The 21,881-nt window shown below is 34.1% G+C and overlaps 2 long non-coding RNA genes across 2 annotated transcripts; both read left to right on the top strand.

Moving 5' to 3' along the window:
* The first annotated feature begins 3,710 nt into the window (after nucleotides 1-3,710).
* Nucleotides 3,711-8,391, top strand: LOC146915619 (uncharacterized). Its single transcript, XR_015014681.1, has 2 exons — nucleotides 3,711-3,769; nucleotides 7,637-8,391. It is a non-coding gene; the product is annotated as an uncharacterized LOC146915619 (long non-coding RNA).
* A 295-nt stretch (nucleotides 8,392-8,686) lies between these two features.
* Nucleotides 8,687-16,699, top strand: LOC146915618 (uncharacterized). The gene is made up of 2 exons (XR_015014680.1): nucleotides 8,687-12,561; nucleotides 16,428-16,699. It is a non-coding gene; the product is annotated as an uncharacterized LOC146915618 (long non-coding RNA).
* The last annotated feature ends 5,182 nt before the right edge of the window (nucleotides 16,700-21,881 follow it).

Below are 21,881 nucleotides of genomic sequence, written 5' to 3'. Positions count from 1 at the left end.
TTCATCAGAATGTTGGATATTCATGATGTTCTTCATCTGGGTTCATCAATGATGAATGTTTGATGAATTTCTGGGCTTGCCCAGCACGTGGTATGAGATTTGTATGAGTTTTATCCTCCAAAAAGTAGCCTTTCCATATGCATCCAGTTTTGCTGGAAAAGGTGGGATAAAGGAAACCAAATTTGTCTTGGACTTTGTACAGGAGAGAGAGGGTAGTGGATCTGCAACTTCAGGCCCATGCTTCTAGGAGATTTGCTTGATTTTGTTCAGAGTACAAGTTATCTCTGATGCAAGATCTCCTTTTGTTACCTTTTTCATCTTTCCACCAACTACACTGTTCATAGCTGGAAGCATGTGCAGAAGTGAACATTCTGACCATCAGAATGTTTCATTTGCTCTTACTTTAGGATGATTTGTAAGACTACTTTTGATGTAATCAATCCTAATAGTAGAGACATAACTGAAGTGCAGTAAAATAACCTCTAGGACAATATCCTCTTTGGAATATTCCTAGAACTTCAAGTGTTCATAGTCTTGAATGAACCTTGAAGACCTTTTTGACACTTTTGCTTGTCCAAGCCTTTATTGCTGATACATCCATGCAGTTGTACTTTTCTGGACCTTTTATTCATGTCAAGTGTACTTGCATGTTCTTCACGTTCTTGATGAATCTGGGTTTGGTTATGAACAACCTTCTGAACTATCATCAGAAAGTTCTGATCAACTCTCTGATCAACATTCTGAACTAACTTTCTGAACTTCAGAGTTAGTTCATGAATTCAAATGTACTTTGATTTTTTGTATCTTGGTATGATTTAAACTTTTTTTGTGTCTTGATTAATCACTCAAGAACGCACAAATACCAAGAACTATCAAAGTCCATTAACCCTTTAATCACCATAGATGCCTTTAATGATTTCTTGATCCAAAGTCAAAAATCATTGTATGCATAAGATATGTTAATGTCACATCTGTTCTTGCATGTTCTTGGTGTGGACATTGATTTATGGTTTTGCTCTAATGAACCTTCTGAGCAACCTTCTGAACAACCTTCTGAACTCCTTCTGGGTTCAAACATATGAACTTCAGAATGTTTCTTCTGGGTTCCTTCCTTTTTGGCTGTTGTACTTTGCGTTGAACATTCTGATGTCCTTCAACACTTTGAACCTTATGAAGGTTGTTTATTTATTTCCTTCAAAAACTACTTGAAGCATATAAATGAGAGATCATTTGTTTTGACAAACAAGATGATTCTTTCTTTGAAGTCCAAAAGAATATTTCTTTGCATCTAGTTCATTATTGCATGTAACTGATGACTTTAAATATTCTTGTTTATCCATGAAATAATCCTTTATTATTTCTGGATATATTCAGGGTTAATGTTCATGATTGTTATGAACTCCATTCACATGAACATTCTGATCTCTGTTCATATGAACATTCTGAACTCTGAACTTCATATCTTCAGAAGCTTTGGAAGTGTGATACTTTGAGGAGGTTCTAAGAATCTTCCTAACTTGTATGCATATTTCCTTTTATCTTCTTTACCCATGGTGGATCTTCAAATCATATAAGATAAAACTCAGTGTGAGTTTTGTCACATAACTTCAAGCACATTCTTGTGCAGCTTGTGATGTAAATTCTTCCAGCATGATTCAAGTTCTTCCATCATGATTCTTGAGCTATGAATCTTCATGGAGATATGATCTTGTTGTTTCAACTGATGGTATACTCATTCTTTCATTGTTGAGTAGATATGATGCACTTATCAATGTGGGTGGCTTCTAGCTTATCCACTTATGTGATTCCTGTTCTTTTAACAAAAACTCAAGTGCAACCATCAGTAGATCACCATTCATAAAACTTATTATTTATTCCACGTGGTTTGTTATCATTAAAACATTCATCAAAAAGATTTTTGCTTCAACAATCTCCCCCTTTTTGATGATGACAAACCTTTTGAATAAATATTAAGTTTTATGATGGATTTAATAATAAATGTAAGAATGTTCATGGATATGCAATTAAACTCCCCCTAAACACATGTAAGAGTTTAATTCTTATCAAACTAATTAAACTCCCCCTCAACATATGGAAAAGGTTAATTCATAACATTCTTCATTAATTAAATCCATTTTAGATTTTTCTCTCCCATAATACATATGTCTCCCCATCCTAGGTTTTTCTCCCATCATATATATCTCTCCCCCTTTTGTCATCTATCAAAAAGTAGTAGGGGTGATATGAAGGAAAAGTGACATAATTTTGGAAGGTAAGAATCACAAGACATTGCATGTAATTCACAAGTGCATTCATATATTAAACTCATGGTTTAATTAAAACACAATGCAAGGATCATGATCAATCATTATTTCAATCAGTTGTGTAAACAAGACATGAAAAATGATAACATATGCAACCATTTCAACATATTCAGAATATGAGATATTTTTCTCAAAAAATTGAGAAAATGTTTTTGTCCTTGGTTTCAATGTTTTCGAAAAGATTGATATTATCAAGTATAGAAAACTCCCCCTAAGTTTTAGAGATGAATGTCCTATTACATTTCAAATCTTTTGATTTTCTAAGAAAATAATTATTTTCTTTTACTTATTGTCATGGCAGATAAGTTCTTTCATTTGGTCAAAGTCATGCTCAAAAATTAGAAAATGATTAACTAATCTAAATTGAGTCTTTAAAAGAGCAAAGATCAATTGATCTTATTCAGCAATTTCTGAAATTGAGAGAAAATGAGGTATTTGTGGAAGCGGTGAAATCAGAGTTTAGAAAAGATTTTTCTCTCTTTACAATATTCCCATGTTGGAAAATATTGCTGAGTTTTTCAAAAGATGAAATGCTTCAAAGTATCATTTGATGCAAGATAATTTCTTTTTAAAAGAAATCAATTACAAGCAACAATCCTTGACACAATTTGTGGAAAAACACACATGTTTACAATCAAGTATATGCAGCAAATTTACGCACAAACACATATTGATATGACATTGATGTTTACAACTCTATCTTTGTCTTCAATTTTTGCAATTAAAGTAAGATAATTATTCAACAATGCTTAAACAAACTTTCATGCTCAAAGCAAGGCCAATATAAGTTTAAGAACAAATTATGCAAACCTTAGAGCAATTTTTGAAGATTATAACAAGATCACACACAACATCAAAATGAAGATCAAGTATATAAAAAATCTTCTAATGATAAATTCAAACATAAGATTCATTTGAAATCATGTTTGAAGAATGGTATTTTCATAAACCATATCAAAATCAAGTGAATATCTTCACGTTTCAATTATTCTGAAGTTTGACAAATTAAGACATTTTTTATGTTTCAAATCAATGAACAATCATGATTCAACATTTATGATCAAACATAAATCTTCCTATCAATTATTTAACAACAATGATGATTTAGTTTGCAACTCATGTCAATAACTGCATCAGAATCATTTATTTCAAATGTGAAATAATAAGTATTCACAAAATGATGTAACACATTTAACATTTAACATGATAATTAAAAAGGAATTTGGGGCAAACAATGAGAGAATATTATGCATGAATTTATACATAACAGAAGCATTCCCTTGTTCAATTATAAGAATACTAATTCATTTTAAATGCACCCTTAATATATCTTGTTAAAGCATAAGACATCATGCAATGATTTTAATTATCAATTATGACTTTTGCAGTTGAAAATAAGTATAACATCACCATGAAAGGAGTATGAAGAAAAATATTTCCCTTAGGTATAAACAACACAAATTAATCATGACAAAATTTGATGCATTCAATCATCATATCATATTTATCATAGTGCAATAAATGTGTACCTTATGAGATGATATCCCTCACTTTGAGATTCAATCAAGAGAGCATGCTTCTCTTTCTTTGAAATACTTTCTCATCTGGATGGAGAACTCCAAGCATCAATAAGCATGACTTTCCGAAGCAGCTTAATCATCAGTAGCTTTCTCTTCTTCTTAGTCTTTCCATCTTTCTGATATGAGTGTCTTTTAACATATCCAGATGTTTCAGGATCTGCAGACATATGATCAACAGATGGAATGCTTTGTTCATGAAGAATGTTTCTTTGAACATTCTGAACTTGAGTTGAAGGAATTGTTCCATCATTTTCCATCTGAGAATCCTCAAAGACATTTGCATTCAAGTATGAGCTGAATTCCTCCATATTCAGATCAAAACCAGCTTGATTTCCAGCTAGCTCATCCTCATCAGATTCCTTTGTGGTAGTGTTTTCACTAAGCATGTGTGTGGCCAGAGCTTTAGCAACATCATGCATATCTGGATTTTTTAATGACACAGGAATATTTCCCATATCAGATTATAGAACAATTTCTTGTTCATCAAACTGGAGTTCACCCATGATGTTTGTAACATCAACTTCAAGTTTTGAAATTGTTTCAGAAGTAGAAGATTTAAAGAATCTTTCTCCACTAAAAGCTTTCTGCTTTGTTAGCTTTCCGAGGTATTTCTCCAGAAGCTTCTTCAACTTCATCAACCTTCTGAAGTTGTTATGCAGGAACTTCATCAACTTTCCCATCTTCAGCAGCTGTGTCAACTTTCTGAAGTGATGTTTCAGTAGTTGCATCAGCTTTCTGAACCTCATTAGCAGCAATGAGAATTCCATCATCTTTCTAAGGTGAACCATCAGCTAGCTGGCTCTCTTTCTCAGCACCACCATCATCTTTTCGAAGTTCTTCAACATTCTGAACTTCATCAGATTTCTGAACAACTTTGTTAGCAATGTCAGAAACTTTTTGGATGGTTTCTCCAGGGATGTCTTAATCCATTGTTGGAGGATCCTCATTGTTGTCAAATTCTTTATGTCAAAGATTTGACAATCCTTCTCATACACTTCACTTTTTCAGAGGCATCTTAAAATGCTTGAATATGAGTGTGAAGACCAATTCATATAGAATATGAGAAGTCTTCTTGTTCTTCAATAATATGTTGCAAAAACATGTAGTTGAGATTGAAAGACAATACGTTGAGAACATGGTATATGATCAACATTAATGACATACTCAAACACTTTCACTTATTGTAGCAAGTGAATGCAGAGATTGTTTAGACAAGTCTTTTTATCAGACCATCTTCTTCAATCTTGAGCTTGCAAGAATAATTCTTTTATTTGCATCATATGAGTGCAGATGACCAGTAAGGTCCTTGATGTTTGATCCAACATTCTCTAACCTTCCAAAGTTATTGAATGTTCTTTGAGTAATAGCTCTTGCTGACCAATTTTCTCAAAGTATAAGATTTCTACCTTGCTTGAAAACAGAGGGATGAAATTTGAAGCTTTCAACATTTTTTTTTTCTTTTTGGATTGAGTAGCTTCAGCATCAGGAGCATTTTCCTGAACATTCTGATCTGCAGACACCTGAACATTCTGATCTTCAATTTCAGATGTTTCTTGAACATTTTGAATTGCAGTCACTTTGAACATTCTGATCTTCAGTTTCAGATGTTTCTTGAACAATCTGGACTGTATCCTGAGCATCTTGAAAACATCAGTGTTGAAGTATGAGTTTAGATCTTCTATGTTGAGATCAAAACTAAATGAAAATTCCATGTGTTCATCTTTTTGTACTTGCACATTTCCTTGATTCATTATTTGTGAAGCCAAGATTTCTGCATCTTCTTGAGTGTCTTTATCAACTTTGTGAGAAGCTTGCTCAATATTTTCTTCAACTTTCTGATCTTGGTCAGAAGGGTTTTCTTCAACATTCTGAGGTGTGTCAACCTTCTGATGTTCTTCTTCAGCAGCATTCCCAACTTCTGAGATGCATCACCAGCTGAGTAAATCTTCTGACTGTCTTCTTCAGTAATTGCAGCAACCATATGAGCCTCTTGAAGTATCTCATCATCTTCATTTGAGTGACAACCTCATCTTGCACAATTTCTTCTTCAACAACTTCATCTTCCTTCTGAAGTTGTTCTTCATTCTCACCAGCAACATTCTGAACTGCTTTTCTTGCAAGCTCAGCAACTTGTTGAAACAATTCTAGGGCTGGAGGAGAAAAAGCTTCATTGTCTTCCATATTTTCAGGAGATCCATCTCCTTCTTCTTTCTGTATGCTGGATAGGTTTCTAACCTTCTTAACTCTTCTTTTCTTCTTAGTTTTCTGAACTTTCTGATCTGCATATCTTTTTACAGATCCAGATGTTCCTGAAGTTGGAGGAGTTGGCACTTTTGAAGTGGTGATGTGAAGTTGTCCTAAGGTTTTGGTTGTGAATCTCATGAAGGTGTATTTACTTTCTTCACCTTCTAGGGATACTTGTGCAACCTTAAAGATGGGAGTCATATGGATCCCATATGGCAACTCAACAACTTTTTATTTGACATCCAAACAAGAATCAATCATGTACGGAAGGATTATGAAGCAGAGGTTAAATTTTGTTTTGATCATGAGATGATACATAAATTAGTATCAGCATCAAAGGTTCCACATCTAGGGAGTAAAGTGTGCCTAATTATGTTGTGGAAGATTTTAGGGACATCTTTAAGATTTGTGGAATCATGATAAGGTTTGGTGTATTCTAGGATAGGTTGTGGTTCATGTTTAGGTGATGACAAATGATAGCTTCTTAGAGGTGTGCAAGTAAATGAAGTTTTGATTTTTTTTTTTTACTTGAACTCATTTTAAATTGTTCCATTGTTCTAGAACAACTCAGCACCATCTTGAGAAGTTTGAGAATCTTCATCATTTTGATCTCCACATATCTCTTGAACATAATTTGTCCATGAATCAAACTCTTCCTAGAAATTTAGAAGACATTCCTGCATCACAAATTGGTAAAGCTTTTGGTACCCGTATTACTTTGGGTCCTTGGAGGTTAGTGTTTCTCTTCTTGAGAGATTCTTTCTTGTGACCACATTCTGATTTAAGATGATCAGATTTGTTGAAACAAGAAAACTATATTTTACCAATCTCAACCTTTTGAGCTCATTCTAATTTAGGATAGAATGTCTTTTTGAAATGAGGACTTTTCTCAAGTTTCTTTTTAAGAAAAATATATAGGTTCAGATTTTTCAAAATGAAAATTTTTACATTTACCTTCTCACTTTTGATTGTGATAGGTTATGAATCCTAAACCAGCTTTTTGAAAGGTCTTAACAGACTTTAGAAAGTTGAATATGTCATTTTTCAAAGTTTTACTTTCCTTTTCAAAATAACATCTTGTTTCAAAAATTCAGACTTTTCTAAATCTTACAAATTTTTGATCATTGAGAATCTTATGTTTCTCAAATATTTAAAAATGATAGTACTACAATTTTTGAATGGTTTTAAGATATATATCATTCAGGATTAGTAGTTTCACATTTTCTTTCTTTATACAATAAAAGTTATTATTTTAAAAGTTCATACTTTTAAGATAAAATGCATGAGTCAAATGAGATATTATTAAACACTTTATATAAAAGATAAGGATTAGAATTTCTTACCTCTTCACTTCTTGTGTTTGTCTTTACTCATGTGTTGACTTCAAAATCATCTCTGGTTGCCATCTTTGCATCTTCTTCTTCAGAGGGCATTTGGTTTTGAAGTATCCCACATTGTTGCATATGTGACATGCACTTTGATTTGCAGGTTTTGACATCACTTCCTTCTGGATCTTTTCCTCATGCACTGTTAAGTGCTCAAACCATAGAGGCAGACTCTGATGCCAATTGAAGTGGATAAAATAGTCACAAGAAAGGGGGGGTTTGAATTGTGACCCTTTAAAAATTATCCTGCAACTTTTAAAATGATTCTCAAGTGTAAACTTGGAATAGTTAAGTTAACTTTCTGACTTCAGAACGTTCTGACGTTCTTGTGCAGATTATGCAGAAACTGATTTAATTAAGTAACTGTGTTGTGTGTGTTTAGTGTATACTGAAATTAAAAGAGTAAAGGGAGGAGAAAGAACACACAGAAGTTTATAGTGGTTCCCCCAATGTGGGTTAGTCCACTCCTCACAATCTTGTGAGAGTTTCCACTATGATGCTTGAGATAACCTCTCAAATCCTGCACCTTATAATCTATGTTCACCTGAACACTTACAATCTTGTATTCTCTAAGCCTCAGCAGGCTTGCACCTTGTTGCTAAGTTAACCACTTAGACTTTTACAACCTTTGCTCAAACCAACACTTTAGTACCCCTAAAGCTAGATGAGACTTTGTTACAATTTGTATGAAGGTTTGAATGTTTATGAATCAAACAGACAAGAAGAAAAGAGGAAGGAAAAAGTTATCTGTGAAGAAGATAACAGAGAGGGAGAAAGAAAATTGATTTACACTATAAAGAAGGTAAGAAGAAAGCCTTCAGTGATGATCAATTGAAGTTTGCAAAAGCTTCAAACAAACTTTGTTGTTTTCTTGTATGCTTTGCAATTTGTGTGGAGTTTGAATGTTTGAGAATCAAACAGAGGAGGAGGAAGAGAAAGTTATCTTTGCACGAGATAACAGAGAGTATTGATGTGCACTAAGGAAACAAAAACCTTAGAGATTGATCAATTTCAGATTGCAAGAGCTTCAAGCAAAATCAAGTTGTTTTCTTGTATGCTTTGCAATGGTGCAAGTAATGCTGAGCCTTTGATCTCTATTTATAGAGTTTTTGGGCTCATATAGCCGTTGTAAGGTGACCGATGGTGTTATGCCACGTGTCCTGGGCCCCACAAGCTTTTACTTGAAAATCTGGGTGAACATTCTGACCATCAGAATGTTGTTGTGTTCCCAGGATGAACATCAGAATGTTGCTGTGTTCTTCATCAGAATGTTGGATATTCATGATGTTCTTCATCTGGGTTCATCAATGATGAATGTTTGATGAATTTCTGGGCTTGCCCAGCACGTGGTATGAGATTTGTATGAGTTTTATCCTCCAAAAAGTAGCCTTTCCATATGCATCCAGTTTTGCTGGAAAAGGTGGGATAAAGGAAACCAAATTTGTCTTGGACTTTGTACAGGAGAGAGAGGGTAGTGGATCTGCAACTTCAGGCCCATGCTTCTAGGAGATTTGCTTGATTTTGTTCAGAGTACAAGTTATCTCTGATGCAAGATCTCCTTTTGTTACCTTTTTCATCTTTCCACCAACTACACTGTTCATAGCTGGAAGCATGTGCAGAAGTGAACATTCTGACCATCAGAATGTTTCATTTGCTCTTACTTTAGGATGATTTGTAAGACTACTTTTGATGTAATCAATCCTAATAGTAGAGACATAACTGAAGTGCAGTAAAATAACCTCTAGGACAATATCCTCTTTGGAATATTCCTAGAACTTCAAGTGTTCATAGTCTTGAATGAACCTTGAAGACCTTTTTGACACTTTTGCTTGTCCAAGCCTTTATTGCTGATACATCCATGCAGTTGTACTTTTCTGGACCTTTTATTCATGTCAAGTGTACTTGCATGTTCTTCACGTTCTTGATGAATCTGGGTTTGGTTATGAACAACCTTCTGAACTATCATCAGAAAGTTCTGATCAACTCTCTGATCAACATTCTGAACTAACTTTCTGAACTTCAGAGTTAGTTCATGAATTCAAATGTACTTTGATTTTTTGTATCTTGGTATGATTTAAACTTTTTTTGTGTCTTGATTAATCACTCAAGAACGCACAAATACCAAGAACTATCAAAGTCCATTAATCCTTTAATCACCATAGATGCCTTTAATGATTTCTTGATCCAAAGTCAAAAATCATTGTATGCATAAGATATGTTAATGTCACATCTGTTCTTGCATGTTCTTGGTGTGGACATTGATTTATGGTTTTGCTCTAATGAACCTTCTGAGCAACCTTCTGAACAACCTTCTGAACTCCTTCTGGGTTCAAACATATGAACTTCAGAATGTTTCTTCTGGGTTCCTTCCTTTTTGGCTGTTGTACTTTGCGTTGAACATTCTGATGTCCTTCAACACTTTGAACCTTATGAAGGTTGTTTATTTATTTCCTTCAAAAACTACTTGAAGCATATAAATGAGAGATCATTTGTTTTGACAAACAAGATGATTCTTTCTTTGAAGTCCAAAAGAATATTTCTTTGCATCTAGTTCATTATTGCATGTAACTGATGACTTTAAATATTCTTGTTTATCCATGAAATAATCCTTTATTATTTCTGGATATATTCAGGGTTAATGTTCATGATTGTTATGAACTCCATTCACATGAACATTCTGATCTCTGTTCATATGAACATTCTGAACTCTGAACTTCATATCTTCAGAAGCTTTGGAAGTGTGATACTTTGAGGAGGTTCTGAGAATCTTCCTAACTTGTATGCATATTTCCTTTTATCTTCTTTACCCATGGTGGATCTTCAAATCATATAAGATAAAACTCAGTGTGAGTTTTGTCACATAACTTCAAGCACATTCTTGTGCAGCTTGTGATGTAAGTTCTTCCAGCATGATTCAAGTTCTTCCATCATGATTCTTGAGCTATGAATCTTCATGGAGATATGATCTTGTTGTTTCAACTGATGGTATACTCATTCTTTCATTGTTGAGTAGATATGATGCACTTATCAATGTGGGTGGCTTCTAGCTTATCCACTTATGTGATTCCTGTTCTTTTAACAAAAACTCAAGTGCAACCATCAGTAGATCACCATTCATAAAACTTATTATTTATTCCACGTGGTTTGTTATCATTAAAACATTCATCAAAAAGATTTTTGCTTCAACAATCTCCCCCTTTTTGATGATGACAAACCTTTTGAATAAATATTAAGTTTTATGATGGATTTAATAATAAATGTAAGAATGTTCATGGATATGCAATTAAACTCCCCCTAAACACATGTAAGAGTTTAATTCTTATCAAACTAATTAAACTCCCCCTCAACATATGGAAAAGGTTAATTCATAACATTCTTCATTAATTAAATCCATTTTAGATTTTTCTCTCCCATAATACATATGTCTCCCCATCCTAGGTTTTTCTCCCATCATATATATCTCTCCCCCTTTTGTCATCTATCAAAAAGTAGTAGGGGTGATATGAAGGAAAAGTGACATAATTTTGGAAGGTAAGAATCACAAGACATTGCATGTAATTCACAAGTGCATTCATATATTAAACTCATGGTTTAATTAAAACACAATGCAAGGATCATGATCAATCATTATTTCAATCAGTTGTGTAAACAAGACATGAAAAATGATAACATATGCAACCATTTCAACATATTCAGAATATGAGATATTTTTCTCAAAAAATTGAGAAAATGTTTTTGTCCTTGGTTTCAATGTTTTCGAAAAGATTGATATTATCAAGTATAGAAAACTCCCCCTAAGTTTTAGAGATGAATGTCCTATTACATTTCAAATCTTTTGATTTTCTAAGAAAATAATTATTTTCTTTTACTTATTGTCATGGCAGATAAGTTCTTTCATTTGGTCAAAGTCATGCTCAAAAATTAGAAAATGATTAACTAATCTAAATTGAGTCTTTAAAAGAGCAAAGATCAATTGATCTTATTCAGCAATTTCTGAAATTGAGAGAAAATGAGGTATTTGTGGAAGCGGTGAAATCAGAGTTTAGAAAAGATTTTTCTCTCTTTACAATATTCCCATGTTGGAAAATATTGCTGAGTTTTTCAAAAGATGAAATGCTTCAAAGTATCATTTGATGCAAGATAATTTCTTTTTAAAAGAAATCAATTACAAGCAACAATCCTTGACACAATTTGTGGAAAAACACACATGTTTACAATCAAGTATATGCAGCAAATTTACGCACAAACACATATTGATATGACATTGATGTTTACAACTCTATCTTTGTCTTCAATTTTTGCAATTAAAGTAAGATAATTATTCAACAATGCTTAAACAAACTTTCATGCTCAAAGCAAGGCCAATATAAGTTTAAGAACAAATTATGCAAACCTTAGAGCAATTTTTGAAGATTATAACAAGATCACACACAACATCAAAATGAAGATCAAGTATATAAAAAATCTTCTAATGATAAATTCAAACATAAGATTCATTTGAAATCATGTTTGAAGAATGGTATTTTCATAAACCATATCAAAATCAAGTGAATATCTTCACGTTTCAATTATTCTGAAGTTTGACAAATTAAGACATTTTTTATGTTTCAAATCAATGAACAATCATGATTCAACATTTATGATCAAACATAAATCTTCCTATCAATTATTTAACAACAATGATGATTTAGTTTGCAACTCATGTCAATAACTGCATCAGAATCATTTATTTCAAATGTGAAAAGATAAGTATTCACAAAATGATGTAACACATTTAACATTTAACATGATAATTAAAAAGGAATTTGGGGCAAACAATGAGAGAATATTATGCATGAATTTATACATAACAGAAGCATTCCCTTGTTCAATTATAAGAATACTAATTCATTTTAAATGCACCCTTAATATATCTTGTTAAAGCATAAGACATCATGCAATGATTTTAATTATCAATTATGACTTTTGCAGTTGCAAATAAGTATAACATCACCATGAAAGGAGTATGAAGAAAAATATTTCCCTTAGGTATAAACAACACAAATTAATCATGACAAAATTTGATGCATTCAATCATCATATCATATTTATCATAGTGCAATAAATGTGTACCTTATGAGATGATATCCCTCACTTTGAGATTCAATCAAGAGAGCATGCTTCTCTTTCTTTGAAATACTTTCTCATCTGGATGGAGAACTCCAAGCATCAATAAGCATGACTTTCCGAAGCAGCTTAATCATCAGTAGCTTTCTCTTCTTCTTAGTCTTTCCATCTTTCTGATATGAGTGTCTTTTAACATATCCAGATGTTTCAGGATCTGCAGACATATGATCAACAGATGGAATGCTTTGTTCATGAAGAATGTTTCTTTGAACATTCTGAACTTGAGTTGAAGGAATTGTTCCATCATTTTCCATCTGAGAATCCTCAAAGACATTTGCATTGAAGTCTGAGCTGAATTCCTCCATATTCAGATCAAAACCAGCTTGATTTCCAGCTAGCTCATCCTCATCAGATTCCTTTGTGGTAGTGTTTTCACTAAGCATGTGTGTGGCCAGAGCTTTAGCAACATCATGCATATCTGGATTTTTTAATGACACAGGAATATTTCCCATATCAGATTATAGAACAATTTCTTGTTCATCAAACTGGAGTTCACCCATGATGTTTGTAACATCAACTTCAAGTTTTGAAATTGTTTCAGAAGTAGAAGATTTAAAGAATCTTTCTCCACTAAAAGCTTTCTGCTTTGTTAGCTTTCCGAGGTATTTCTCCAGAAGCTTCTTCAACTTCATCAACCTTCTGAAGTTGTTATGCAGGAACTTCATCAACTTTCCCATCTTCAGCAGCTGTGTCAACTTTCTGAAGTGATGTTTCAGTAGTTGCATCAGCTTTCTGAACCTCATTAGCAGCAATGAGAATTCCATCATCTTTCTAAGGTGAACCATCAGCTATCTGGCTCTCTTTCTCAGCACCACCATCATCTTTTCGAAGTTCTTCAACATTCTGAACTTCATCAGATTTCTGAACAACTTTGTTAGCAATGTCAGAAACTTTTTGGATGGTTTCTCCAGGGATGTCTTAATCCATTGTTGGAGGATCCTCATTGTTGTCAAATTCTTTATGTCAAAGATTTGACAATCCTTCTCATACACTTCACTTTTTCAGAGGCATCTTAAAATCCTTGAATATGAGTGTGAAGACCAATTCATATAGAATATGAGAAGTCTTCTTGTTCTTCAATAATATGTTGCAAAAACATGTAGTTGAGATTGAAAGACAATACGTTGAGAACATGGTATATGATCAACATTAATGACATACTCAAACACTTTCACTTATTGTAGCAAGTGAATGCAGAGATTGTTTAGACAAGTCTTTTTATCAGACCATCTTCTTCAATCTTGAGCTTGCAAGAATAATTCTTTTATTTGCATCATATGAGTGCAGATGACCAGTAAGGTCCTTGATGTTTGATCCAACATTCTCTAACCTTCCAAAGTTATTGAATGTTCTTTGAGTAATAGCTCTTGCTGACCAATTTTCTCAAAGTATAAGATTTCTACCTTGCTTGAAAACAGAGGGATGAAATTTGAAGCTTTCAACATTTTTTTTTCTTTTTGGATTGAGTAGCTTCAGCATCAGGAGCATTTTCCTGAACATTCTGATCTGCAGACACCTGAACATTCTGATCTTCAATTTCCGATGTTTCTTGAACATTTTGAATTGCAGTCACTTTGAACATTCTGATCTTCAGTTTCAGATGTTTCTTGAACAATCTGGACTGTATCCTGAGCATCTTGAAAACATCAGTGTTGAAGTATGAGTTTAGATCTTCTATGTTGAGATCAAAACCAAATGAAAATTCCATGTGTTCATCTTTTTGTACTTGCACATTTCCTTGATTCATTATTTGTGAAGCCAAGATTTCTGCATCTTCTTGAGTGTCTTTATCAACTTTGTGAGAAGCTTGCTCAATATTTTCTTCAACTTTCTGATCTTGGTCAGAGGGGTTTTCTTCAACATTCTGAGGTGTGTCAACCTTCTGATGTTCTTCTTCAGCAGCATTCCCAACTTCTGAGATGCATCACCAGCTGAGTAAATCTTCTGACTGTCTTCTTCAGTAATTGCAGCAACCATATGAGCCTCTTGAAGTATCTCATCATCTTCATTTAAGTGACAACCTCATCTTGCACAATTTCTTCTTCAACAACTTCATCTTCCTTCTGAAGCTGTTCTTCATTCTCACCAGCAACATTCTGAACTGCTTTTCTTGCAAGCTCAGCAACTTGTTGAAACAATTCCAGGGCTGGAGGAGAAAAAGCTTCATTGTCTTCCATATTTTCAGGAGATCCATCTCCTTCTTCTTTCTGTATGCTGGATAGGTTTCTAACCTTCTTAACTCTTCTTTTCTTCTTAGTTTTCTGAACTTTCTGATCTGCATATCTTTTTACAGATCCAGATGTTCCTGAAGTTGGAGGAGTTGGCATGTTTGAAGTGGTGATGTGAAGTTGTCCTAAGGTTTTGGTTGTGAATCTCATGAAGGTGTATTTACTTTCTTCACCTTCTAGGGATACTTGTGCAACCTTAAAGATGGGAGTCATATGGATCCCATATGGCAACTCAACAACTTTTTATTTGACATCCAAACAAGAATCAATCATGTACGGAAGGATTATGAACCAGAGGTTGAGTTTTGTTTTGATCATGAGATGATACATAAATTAGTATCAGCATCAAAGGTTCCACATCTAGGGAGTAAAGTGTGCCTAATTATGTTGTGGAAGATTTTAGGGACATCTTTAAGATTTGTGGAATCATGATAAGGTTTGGTGTATTCTAGGATAGGTTGTGGTTCATGTTTAGGTGATGACAAATGATAGCTTCTTAGAGGTGTGCAAGTAAATGAAGTTTTGATTTTTTTTTTTTACTTGAACTCATTTTAAATTGTTCCATTGTTCTAGAAAAACTCAGCACCATCTTGAGAAGTTTGAGAATCTTCATCATTTTGATCTCCACATATCTCTTGAACATAATTTGTCCATGAATCAAACTCTTCCTAGAAATTTAGAAGACATTCCTGCATCACAAATTGGTAAAGCTTTTGGTACCCGTATTACTTTGGGTCCTTGGAGGTTAGTGTTTCTCTTCTTGAGAGATTCTTTCTTGTGACCACATTCTGATTTAAGATGATCAGATTTGTTGAAACAAGAAAACTATATTTTACCAATCTCAACCTTTTGAGCTCATTCTAATTTAGGATAGAATGTCTTTTTGAAATGAGGACTTTTCTCAAGTTTCTTTTTAAGAAAAATATATAGGTTCAGATTTTTCAAAATGAAAATTTTTACATTTACCTTCTCACTTTTGATTGTGATAGGTTATGAATCCTAAACCAGCTTTTTGAAAGGTCTTAACAGACTTTAGTAAGTTGAATATGTCATTTTTCAAAGTTTTACTTTCCTTTTCAAAATAACATCTTGTTTCAAAAATTCAAACTTTTCTAAATCTTACAAATTTTTGATCATTGAGAATCTTATGTTTCTCAAATATTTAAAAATGATAGTACTACAATTTTTGAATGGTTTTAAGATATATATCATTCAGGATTAGTAGTTTCACATTTTCTTTCTTTATACAAGAAAAGTTATTATTTTAAAAGTTCATACTTTTAAGATAAAATGCATGAGTCAAATGAGATATTATTAAACACTTTATATAAAAGATAAGGATTAGAATTTCTTACCTCTTCACTTCTTGTGTTTGTCTTTACTCATGTGTTGACTTCAAAATCATCTCTGGTTGCCATCTTTGCATCTTCTTCTTCAGAGGGCATTTGGTTTTGAAGTATCCCACATTGTTGCATATGTGACATGCACTTTGATTTACAGGTTTTGACATCACTTCCTTCTGGATCTTTTCCTCATGCACTGTTAAGTGCTCAAACCATAGAGGCAGACTCTGATGCCAATTGAAGTGGATAAAATAGTCACAAGAAAGGGGGGGTTTGAATTGTGACCCTTTAAAAATTATCCTGCAACTTTTAAAATGATTCTCAAGTGTAAACTTGGAATAGTTAAGTTAACTTTCTGACTTCAGAACGTTCTGACGTTCTTGTGCAGATTATGCAGAAACTGATTTAATTAAGTAACTGTGTTGTGTGTGTTTAGTGTATACTGAAATTAAAAGAGTAAAGGGAGGAGAAAGAACACACAGAAGTTTATAGTGGTTCCCCCAATGTGGGTTAGTCCACTCCTCACAATCTTGTGAGAGTTTCCACTATGATGCTTGAGATAACCTCTCAAATCCTGCACCTTATAATCTATGTTCACCTGAACACTTACAATCTTGTATTCTCTAAGCCTCAGCAGGCTTGCACCTTGTTGCTAAGTTAACCACTTAGACTTTTACAACCTTTGCTCAAACCAACACTTTAGTACCCCTAAAGCTAGATGAGACTTTGTTACAATTTGTATGAAGGTTTGAATGTTTATGAATCAAACAGACAAGAAGAAAAGAGGAAGGAAAAAGTTATCTGTGAAGAAGATAACAGAGAGGGAGAAAGAAAATTGATTTACACTATAAAGAAGGTAAGAAGAAAGCCTTCAGTGATGATCAATTGAAGTTTGCAAAAGCTTCAAACAAACTTTGTTGTTTTCTTGTATGCTTTGCAATTTGTGTGGAGTTTGAATGTTTGAGAATCAAACAGAGGAGGAGGAAGAGAAAGTTATCTTTGCACGAGATAACAGAGAGTATTGATGTGCACTAAGGAAACAAAAACCTTAGAGATTGATCAATTTCAGATTGCAAGAGCTTCAAACAAAATCAAGTTGTTTTCTTGTATGCTTTGCAATGGTGCAAGTAATGCTGAGCCTTTGATCTCTATTTATAGAGTTTTTGGGCTCATATAGCCGTTGTAAGGTGAACAATGGTGTTATGCCACGTGTCCTGAGCCCCACAAGCTTTTACTTGAAAATCTGGGTGAACATTCTGACCATCAGAATGTTGTTGTGTTCCCAGGATGAACATCAGAATGTTGCTGTGTTCTTCATCAGAATGTTGGATATTCATGATGTTCTTCATCTGGGTTCATCAATGATGAATGTTTGATGAATTTCTGGGCTTGCCCAGCACGTGGTATGAGATTTGTATGAGTTTTATCCTCCAAAAAGTAGCCTTTCCATATGCATCCAGTTTTGCTGGAAAAGGTGGGATAAAGGAAACCAAATTTGTCTTGGACTTTGTGCAGGAGAGAGAGGGTAGTGGATCTGCAACTTCAGGCCCATGCTTCTAGGAGATTTGCTTGATTTTGTTCAGAGTACAAGTTATCTCTGATGCAAGATCTCCTTTTGTTACCTTTTTCATCTTTCCACCAACTACACTGTTCATAGCTGGAAGCATGTGCAGAAGTGAACATTCTGACCATCAGAATGTTTCATTTGCTCTTACTTTAGGATAATTTGTAAGACTACTTTTGATGTAATCAATCCTAATAGTAGAGACATAACTGAAGTGCAGTAAAATAACCTCTAGGACAATATCCTCTTTGGAATATTCCTAGAACTTCAAGTGTTCATAGTCTTGAATGAACCTTGAAGACCTTTTTGACACTTTTGCTTGTCCAAGCCTTTATTGCTGATACATCCATGCAGTTGTACTTTTCTGGACCTTTTATTCATGTCAAGTGTACTTGCATGTTCTTCACGTTCTTGATGAATCTGGGTTTGGTTATGAACAACCTTCTGAACTATCATCAGAAAGTTCTGATCAACTCTCTGATCAACATTCTGAACTAACTTTCTGAACTTCAGAGTTAGTTCATGAATTCAAATGTACTTTGATTTTTTGTATCTTGGTATGATTTAAACTTTTTTTGTGTCTTGATTAATCACTCAAGAACGCACAAATACCAAGAACTATCAAAGTCCATTAATCCTTTAATCACCATAGATGCCTTTAATGATTTCTTGATCCAAAGTCAAAAATCATTGTATGCATAAGATATGTTAATGTCACATCTGTTCTTGCATGTTCTTGGTGTGGACATTGATTTATGGTTTTGCTCTAATGAACCTTCTGAGCAACCTTCTGAACAACCTTCTGAACTCCTTCTGGGTTCAAACATATGAACTTCAGAATGTTTCTTCTGGGTTCCTTCCTTTTTGGCTGTTGGACTTTGTGTTGAACATTCTGATGTCCTTCAACACTTTGAACCTTATGAAGGTTGTTTATTTATTTCCTTCAAAAACTACTTGAAGCATATAAATGAGAGATCATTTGTTTTGACAAACAAGATGATTCTTTCTTTGAAGTCCAAAAGAATATTTCTTTGCATCTAGTTCATTATTGCATGTAACTAATGACTTTAAATATTCTTGTTTATCCATGAAATAATCCTTTATTATTTCTGGATATATTCAGGGTTAATGTTCATGATTGTTATGAACTCCATTCACATGAACATTCTGATCTCTGTTCATATGAACATTCTGAACTCTGAACTTCATATCTTCAGAAGCTTTGGAAGTGTGATACTTTGAGGAGGTTCTGAGAATCTTCCTAACTTGTATGCATATTTCCTTTTATCTTCTTTACCCATGGTTGATCTTCAAATCATATAAGATAAAACTCAGTGTGAGTTTTGTCACATAACTTCAAGCACATTCTTGTGCAGCTTGTGATGTAAGTTCTTCCAGCATGATTCAAGTTCTTCCATCATCATTCTTGAGCTATGAATCTTCATGGAGATATGATCTTGTTGTTTCAACTGATGGTATACTCATTCTTTCATTGTTGAGTAGATATGATGCACTTATCAATGTGGGTGGCTTCTAGCTTATCCACTTATGTGATTCTTGTTCTTTGAACAAAAACTCAAGTGCAACCATCAGTAGATCACCATTCATAAAACTTATTATTTATTCCACGAGGTTTGTTATCATTAAAACATTCATCAAAAAGATTTTTGCTTCAACACTTCCATCATGTCTTTTGGAGATTGCCACGTCCAAAATTCTTTCCTTCTTCCATCTTCTTAATCATGGAAAGAATAAGTGATGATGTGCTTACGCTCATCGCGCAAAAAATTGCTGAATATGGCACTTTTGACTTTTTTGTGGACTTCAAATGATCATGCCAGAATTAGTAAACTCCCTTTGGTTGGCTCTACCTCTAGATTTAGTAGATTTACTAAACAATGGCAGAATGACTATTTACCAATCAAATTTCCTTAATATGATGGTAGAGAGTGGACACCCTGATTATTGTATGATGCATGTACTCTGTCTTATACACGACATTGAACCTAATGTCGCAGATACCAGACGGGTCCTGGATGTCGCGTCCACTGTCGGATTTGACGTTGTTGATTATTTCTTGATGTTATTGGATGCATCTGCCGTCGGAGATGAAAAAGTTGAAAGAGCCATATCCACCTTTACTAAGTTCTTCCAGGCACAAATATTCATAGCCTGCTGCTGAATCAACAAGCATTTCTGCCACTAGCATATGGTATTCATCTTTTGGGGTAGCTAAATTCAAGTCTCTAAAATCTATACCGACTCTAGGAGTCCCATTTTTCTTAACAACAGGAACAATATTATCTAGCCAATCTACATACCATGCAGTTCTGATGGAGCCTCATTTCAGCAATCTCTCAATTTCTTCTTTGATCTTCGACTGGATTTGTAGTGCAAACCTTCTTGATGTCTGTTTCACTAGATTTTTGTCAGGTCAGATTGGTAACTTAAGCTCTACCACATCTCGATTCAAACCTGACATCTCGTTGTAATCCCAAGCGAAACAGTCTTTGTATTTCTTCAATAGTTCAATGATTTGAACTTTTAAGTCTTTGGATACATAGAAGCTCTAGTCCTCATCATATCATCTTTGGCTTGTTCCTTTTTCCAGATGAAACCATCTATGGGATGCAATCTCATTGACCAAGAAAATTTACCATAGTACTCACAATCAACTTCAGACATAGGGTATGGCCCAATTCTAGCCAATTGCTTGTCGAAAGTTTTCTTTGTGATATTTGCAACTTCATCCACAACTTAACTTTGGTCTTCTTCAATATTTTCTAGCACACCATTGTCTTTCCAAAGAGACAGTTTTTGGTGCATTGTTGAAGGAACAACTCCAACACCATGTATCCATTCTCGACCGAGTAGCAAATTGTAGTTAGCCTTTGACCCAATTACCAAAAATAGAGTTGATCATTTTACAGTTCCTACCACCAGGTCAACTTCAACAACACTGAGGGAACCTCCAGATTTCCCTTCGTAGTTGCAAAGAACTACATTATGTGGCTTCAATTCAGTTTCTGACAAGCCAATCTTTTTTAAGAGACAGTGCAGCAATAGATTTACCGCTGCACCTCCATCTACCAAAACCTTGTTTATCCCAACATCATTAATCTTAGCCTAGATGAACAAAGGATTAAGATGATGTTGCATGTGATTAATCTTAGCCTAGTGAGCAGTCATTTCTTCAATGAGTTCATCTTCATCTTCTGTAACCTCTGATATAACATCATATTCAATTGGAAGCATTGATACAACTAGAATTATATTGAGGGTAGAATTAGTGAAATTCGAAGTCAGTTCTTCGTCTTTGACCGAAAGGTATTTCTTCACAACTGAAAGTGGAGGAAAGATTCTCTCAGTAGCAGGCTTTCTAAGCGCGTCGAAGAAAATTGGCTCTTGGCTCTTCCCTCTGTCAACATTTTTCTCAATGTTTGAAACATCCTTCAAGGCATCATTCTTCTTCTGACACTGGAATCTTCACCATTGAGTTTTTGTCATAGGACTTCTCCCTTTGTAGTTGACATTATGGACGAACCTCTTCGAATAAGATGTTTCTTCTCGCTTTTGACCAAACATCTCATTCTGATTATCATATCTAGTATTTCTCTTCATACCAGAAGATACCCATTGCTTAGTTGGAGAATTTCCACTGACTTTCTCGACCCATTTTTTGGGCGGAGACTCGTGATTGGGCTTCATACCTCCAGAAAATACCCATTGATTATTTGGTGATTTGTAAAGAAGAGTAAAATTTTTACTGGTACCTTCTTCTAGTTTGTAGTTGGGGATGTGTCTTTAAAAGGAATGTTTGCTTTGTCGAAACTGAACTTAGGCCTTTTGTTAGCCCATTTTCCTTTCCGCTTCGTTTTGGGTCGAAAGCCTTCAAAGTTCTTCACAGCTTTCTTGTCAAAAAGCACGCTACATCTAGGACACAGCATAACTGGTGAATCAGAGATCTTGCATCTATTAAGAAAATCAATAAGATCTTCTTCAGCTTTGGGAAATACTGAAGGTGATAAAAACACAAGAGGGGGTTGA

This window comes from Medicago sativa, chromosome 6 (genome assembly GCF_051527215.1).
Source record: "Medicago sativa cultivar Bolivia chromosome 6, Bolivia_mono, whole genome shotgun sequence".
NCBI lineage: Eukaryota > Viridiplantae > Streptophyta > Magnoliopsida > Fabales > Fabaceae > Medicago > Medicago sativa.
The sequence above is the reverse complement of the archived record's forward strand: the minus strand, read 5'-3'. Positions and strand labels throughout refer to the sequence as shown.